Below are 6316 nucleotides of genomic sequence, written 5' to 3' on the forward strand. Positions count from 1 at the left end.
TATTTAACTGTCATTGCATAACAACCCTAGCTAAGACCAATAAATCCATCACAAACTAAGGTGGTTATTAAAACAAAATATCACCTGATTGCCAAACTTTAAAAAAGCACCTCCAGTTGCTTAGCAAATTATTACTAATGTGATTGGCAATATCTGGTTGGCTTCTCCATGGATTTTGCTTGATAGAAATTAGCTGGAAAGGATTCAAATGAAGATCAAATGATTGGGGGATCCTAAATTCAAAATAGTTCCCAAGTGCCTGAATCATGATCATGTGATTGCAGAAATGTTGCAATGGTACTAAGTTTGAAGACTGGTCATAAGTCACTTATTTTACCACCATTGTAACTCTGAATGGTCACTAAAATGAATGGTTATTAAGGAAGGACTATCTGGAATAGTAAACTCTGGTAGAGAGTGCTAGTAGAAAACATGAGAGCCTCAGTGATGCAGCACTTCTGCTGATCACCAGCTGCCAGCAGTTTGGCAGATCGAATCTCAGTAGACTCAAAGTTGACTCATCCTTCCAATGTTGGTAAAATGAGGACCCAGATTGTTGGGGGCAATATGCTTACTGTCTGTAAACCGCTTAGAGAGGGCTGCAAAGTCTAAATACTATTGCTATGATATTAGCATGCCCGAGAAAACACTGAGATTTACAAATATATGTCTGTGCATATATATTCTCCCATAAAAAGAAGACCTTTGGCGATGAATGAAATATTTGGAAGGAGTACTTTTGTTTCAAAAAACAAGATGCAACATTATTAGTAATGGCTATAATTCAGTGTAATAATTATGCCTTTTAAAATAATCAATGGCTAAAAGCTACCCATTTTGGCTCTGACTGGAGCTCCCTTGAATGGAGTTATACTTTTAATTAAAGCTGTCTCCAGAATATACTTGGTGTCTTGAGCTTCATTTGGTGATCATGCATACAATTCTCATTGCTTAGAACATTGGTTTTGGTAGCATTTTGATCCTACTGAGTACCGATAATCTCTGAGAAGCCGAATGCCATTTTGTAATGTTCAGAGGTAACAGAAACATCTAGAACAGTGGTTCTCAACCTGGGGGTCGGGGCCCCTTTGGGGGTCGAACAATCGTTTCACAGGGGTCTCCTAGGACCATGGGAAAAGACAAATTTCCCATGGTGTTAGGAACTAAAGCTTCTATTCTGGTGCCTTGGGAGTTGGACATATTTTTACAATCCGACCAATCAGGCGTTTACAGTAGGGGCCTCCCTCTGACCTTCCTGCCAATCAGCTTAAAGCTCTGTTGGGGGAATTGGTGCTACACTTATGGTTGGGGGTCATCACAACATGAGGAACTGTATTAAGGGGTCACGGCATTAGAAAGGTTGAGAACCACTGATCTAGAAGAACCAAGCTTATTTTGTGACACCTGTTCTTCTGAAGACAAAATCTGTATTCCATACACAACATCACTGTTTTATCTCATTCTGTAATAAATTATCCAGATTTATGTTTATGGTCTGACTTATTGAAGGATAGAGGGTTTAGCTGCATGTCGAGCTATACACCTGCTAACATGGATTCAGGACAGAATGTCAGCTATATATGTGTGTGTGTATAATACACATACATATGCAGTGCATGTATGTACACATGCACACATGTACACAAACACACATACAGGGGTGGGCTGCTGCCTGGATGGGGGAAGCGCAGTGGGGTAGCAAAAATGGAGCTCCACCCCAGAGCACCCAATTTGCACTGAAATACCACTCACTCATCATGAAATCTCCAGGACTATAAAGCCTCCAAAGTATTAGCAGAACTCGATTGGAATGGTGGATCGGTCAACACAAATGGCTGCAGATTAATGCAATAAGCACATATTTAAATAAAAGTGAGAACAAAGAAGCTTTTTTACGAGAAGAAAATAGTTTAGAAAAAATAATAAGAGAAGAGTAAAGCACAAGCCGGTAATATATATAGAATGCTACTGCAGGTGGAAGAGGAAGTAACAAAAAGTTTGACAAGATGCTGGCAAAATGATTTACAAATAGATGAAAGTGAAATGAAAGAAATAGTAGAAAATATATATAAGATCAAAAATACAGTACAAGAGTTAAAGAGATGAGAAGGAAAATTTTACATAAATGGTATTATACACCAGCACAACTAGCACACTTCCAGGGGAAAGAGAAGGGTAATAGTTGGCATGGTTGCCAAAAAAAGGGAATCTTTATGCATATGTTCTGGGAGTGTGCAGAAATTCAGACATTCTGGAATGAAGTACAGAACGAAATTAACAAAATGTTAAATATCAACTGGACAATTACAAAAGAAATAGCGATTTTAATTAAACAAAGAAAACTAGGAGAATTTAAGGAAATAAAATCTGCAGCATTGGAAAGTGCTCAAGCGGTAGTGGTATTGGGTTGGAAAGATTCCACAAAATGGACATTACAAAATTGGTACTGGTACATGGTGGACCACATACACTTTGAAATTATGGAAATAAGATTGAACAATTTTGACGAGAACAAATTGGAGAAGCTGATGGTACGATGGAATAAGGTGAAAGATTATATGTTGAGTGGAATCTGTGATGTAAATGTGAAAAATAAACTGCAATCACTCTTTTAGTAATATCTAATTGTAAGATAGAGCCAAGGAAATACAGATAAACAAAAATTGAAAACCTTTGAATCCCATTGTATGGGTGGTGGTGGTGAAGGGGGGTGCCTTGTTTTGTAAGGTGATGGGCATATGCACTGTGCACTGTTATATGTTCGTTGTATGTAATTATTTTATAAAATCAATAAAAATTTATTTTTTAAAAAAAAGCCTCCAAATTTTAAACTTGCCATGTACGTTCCTCTTGGCTTCTAGATGCTAGCTAAGAAAGGATTTTTCAAAACGACTATCAGATCATTAGTATTTCTTATACAGTATTATATTAACACACACTGATACTAAGGAGTTAGACATTCTACTCTCCCCCGCACCTGAAAAGAACTCTGTTTCAACAGCCAGTTGCCTTATATAAACAAGCTCTTTGTTACACCACCTGCATGGGTGTGGCCAGAGTGTGACGGGAGTTTAGACTTCTACTCACCCTCCCCATCTGAAAAGAACTCTGTTCTAACTGCCAGTTGCAGGGATGGGCCATGCCCCAGAATGCTGGGAATGCCATTCCAGCAGCGGAAATGGAGCGCATAGCCAAGTTCCATTTCCCCCAAGCGTGCATGCGCCATGCACACGCAATCCGGTAAAAATTATAGTATAGACACGCACGCACACACATGTTTCTCAATAAGAGCAAATATTTCACCTCAATTTACCATCCTGGCATATCATTTAAGACAAATATTGACAGACTGGAATATGTCCAAAGGAAGGCTAGCAGAATAATGGAAAGCTGGAATCAAGCCGTACAATAAATGATTGACTGTTTTGGATATACAGTGGTACCTCTACCTAAGAATGCCTCTAATTAAGAACTTTTCTAGATAAGAACCGGGTGTTCAAGATTTTTTTTGCCTCTTCTTAAGAACCATTTTCTACTTAAGAACCCGAGCCCTGAAAAATTTCCCAGGAAATTTGAGAGCGGCAGAAAGGCCCAGCCAGTTTCCTGCCATTCCCCCTGGGTTTCTCTTTCTGACGCAGTGGATGGGAGGCAGCCTCGCCCCGAGTGTATGGGAGGTGCGTGCTCCTCCTTGCCGCCTCAGAGTCCATCTTTTTTTTTAAAGCCTTAAAGTTTTGGATTTTTAAAATTTATTTATTTTATTTATTTTATTTATTTATTAGATTTGTATGCCACCCCTCTCCGTAGACTCGGGGCGGCTCACAACATAATAAAACAGTTCATGACAAATCTAATAATTTACAATTTAAAGTATTTAAAAAACCCCATTATTAAGCAAACATACATACAAACATACCATACATAAATTGTATATGCCCGGGGGAGATATCTCAGTTCCCCCATGCCTGACGACAAAGGTGGGTTTTAAGGAGCTTACGAAAGGCAAGGAGGGTAGGGGCAGTTCTAATCTCTGGGGGGAGCTGGTTCCAGAGAGTCGGGGCCACCACAGAGAAGGCTCTTCCCCTGGGGCCCGCCAACCGACATTGTTTAGTTGACGGGACCCGGAGAAGGCCCACTCTGTGGGACCTAATCGGTCACTGGGATTCGTGCGGCAGAAGGCGGTCTAATTCCCCTCACCTCACCTTCTTCCTTCGGCAGCGACTGTCTTCTCCTCCTCTTCTTCTTCCTCCTCCTCCCACCCAAATTCCAAGCTTTTATTTCTTTCCTAATGGGTTTGCACACATTATTTGCTTTTACATTGATTCCTATGGGAAAAAATTGCTTCTACTTACAAACTTTTCTACTTAAGAACCTGGTCACGGAACAAATTAAGTTCATAAGTAGAGGTACCACTGTATAGTATTTAACCTGGGTATAAAATGATGAAAAGATAAGGTGATTGTTATGTTCCAGTATTTGAAAAGCTGTCATACAGGAGGTAAGACAGGATCGTTTTTTAACTCTGCCAGGAAACAAAATTAAATCATAAAATATGTAGAGGTGCAGATTTCAATAAAACATTAGGAGAAATATGGAAACAATTTGGAAGTCTCAGAGAGTGTATCTTCTTTATCAGAAGTTTTTAAGGACAATCAGTCATTAGCTCAAAGATCATCTGCTTTGCTTTGGTCCTTTGCTGCAGGTGAGAAGGCCCTTGACATCCCAAATTCTTTCCAAATACATCAAAATTGGCATTTTACAATTCTGTGATTGATCAACGAATAATGTGTTTTACTTCTGTATTTAAATATTATCCCATATTTTTCAATATTTCTTGCAACATTACTCTCTGTCCCATCAGACATTAAATGGGGCATTTCACCATGTTTGGGATGCCCAACTGAAGACTGGATATTGGGAAACAAGGGTGCCAAGAGTTACCCAGTTGCAAAAAAAGACTTCAAAAAGCTTTTGCTTTTTTTTACCATTCTGTGGATAATTTGTGTCCCAACCACCTGTAATTACAGGGTAATTAATCCAGAAAGACGCACACCACACGATAGAAGGAAAACCAAAAATCTTTATCAACAGAAAAGCAGAAAAAACTCCCTTTTTAAATGTCAAAGGGATTTTCTGGTACACACAAAGCACAGGTTAAATGCAATCCAATTTCTCACCCAGTAACTGGGAAATTGAGTCCAAATTCCAAAGTCCAGAAAGTCCACACACAGTCTTGAACAGGGAAACAGTAAAACCACAATCTTGATGAACTATGAATCAGATAAACTTCCACAAGGCTAAATCAGCACGCTGCTGTTTTTATGTTAGCACTAATTACAGTAGCCCCACCCAACCACAGGTGGCCACACTTATCTCCTGTAATAATCCTTCAGTTGTTCTCTCCTATGCATCACTCTCTGCATGCATGGGTCGGTCATAAGTTCTTGTTCAGAATCCAGGGATGCTAAGGAAGATTGATCTCCTCCTGGGTTGTCTGCCAAACTCCCCTCTTCCCTGTCACTCACGCTTCCTTGGTCAGAGAAGACTTCGTCATCAGATTCTATCAGGAGCAAAACAGGCCTGTGGCATGTGGATGTTTCTCCCACATCCACCTCCACATTCCTTGGGGCAGGAGCTGGGCCAGAGCTAACCACAACAATTTGGTTATTTGATTGTTCTTCCTAAACAGCTCAGTTTCATTTGGGGTGAACAGCTAATGCAATTTTACAAAGAATGAGCTTGGGAATATTGTGGAATCTTCTTTTCTAGTTTCCAGAGGAGACCGGGCCAGTTTCGGTTTGGGATGCTTCAGAGCAGGTTCTCCCACCCAGGGTGTGTTCTGATGGTAGCAGTATAAAAGATGCCTTGCATGTATATGCAGTCTGCCTCAGATATAATCTTGTCTGTTGGGAAATTGCTGGGTGACTGTAAAGAGGTTGGGATGGAACTGAACACAAAGATAATATATGTAGCTCTTGCTTATATGATCCTGCCAAGTGGAGAGAGGCTTAAGGGATTCAAAACTAGAATATTGGACCACATCTCATATCATGAATTTAATTTTGATTCCAGGTATGGATTTTAGCCAGCAGCTCAGAGATATTTGCAGGGAGAAAAAGTCAAGATGACAATTACAATAAGCACACATTAAAAAAATGAGCAAAGCTTTGACTGCACCTTTGCAGATGTCACTTTTACCTTATTATTACATGGACACTTCTGTGGGATCTACAATTAAATGTTTCTCTATGAAATCTTCTCTTTCCAGTTTAAACAATGAACAGTCTTGACAATGAGACAGTCTCAACTTTTTGCTATT

General features: G+C 39.6%; 1 protein-coding gene across 1 annotated transcript in view; it reads left to right on the forward strand.

The window, feature by feature from the left end:
• LOC139162716 (complement component C6-like) overlaps positions 1 to 6316 on the forward strand; it is a 44534-nt gene that overhangs the window by 359 nt on the left and 37859 nt on the right. The window lies entirely within an intron of this gene.

The sequence above is a fragment of the Erythrolamprus reginae genome, chromosome 2 (assembly GCF_031021105.1).
Source record: "Erythrolamprus reginae isolate rEryReg1 chromosome 2, rEryReg1.hap1, whole genome shotgun sequence".
Classification (NCBI taxonomy): Eukaryota; Metazoa; Chordata; class Lepidosauria; order Squamata; family Dipsadidae; genus Erythrolamprus; species Erythrolamprus reginae.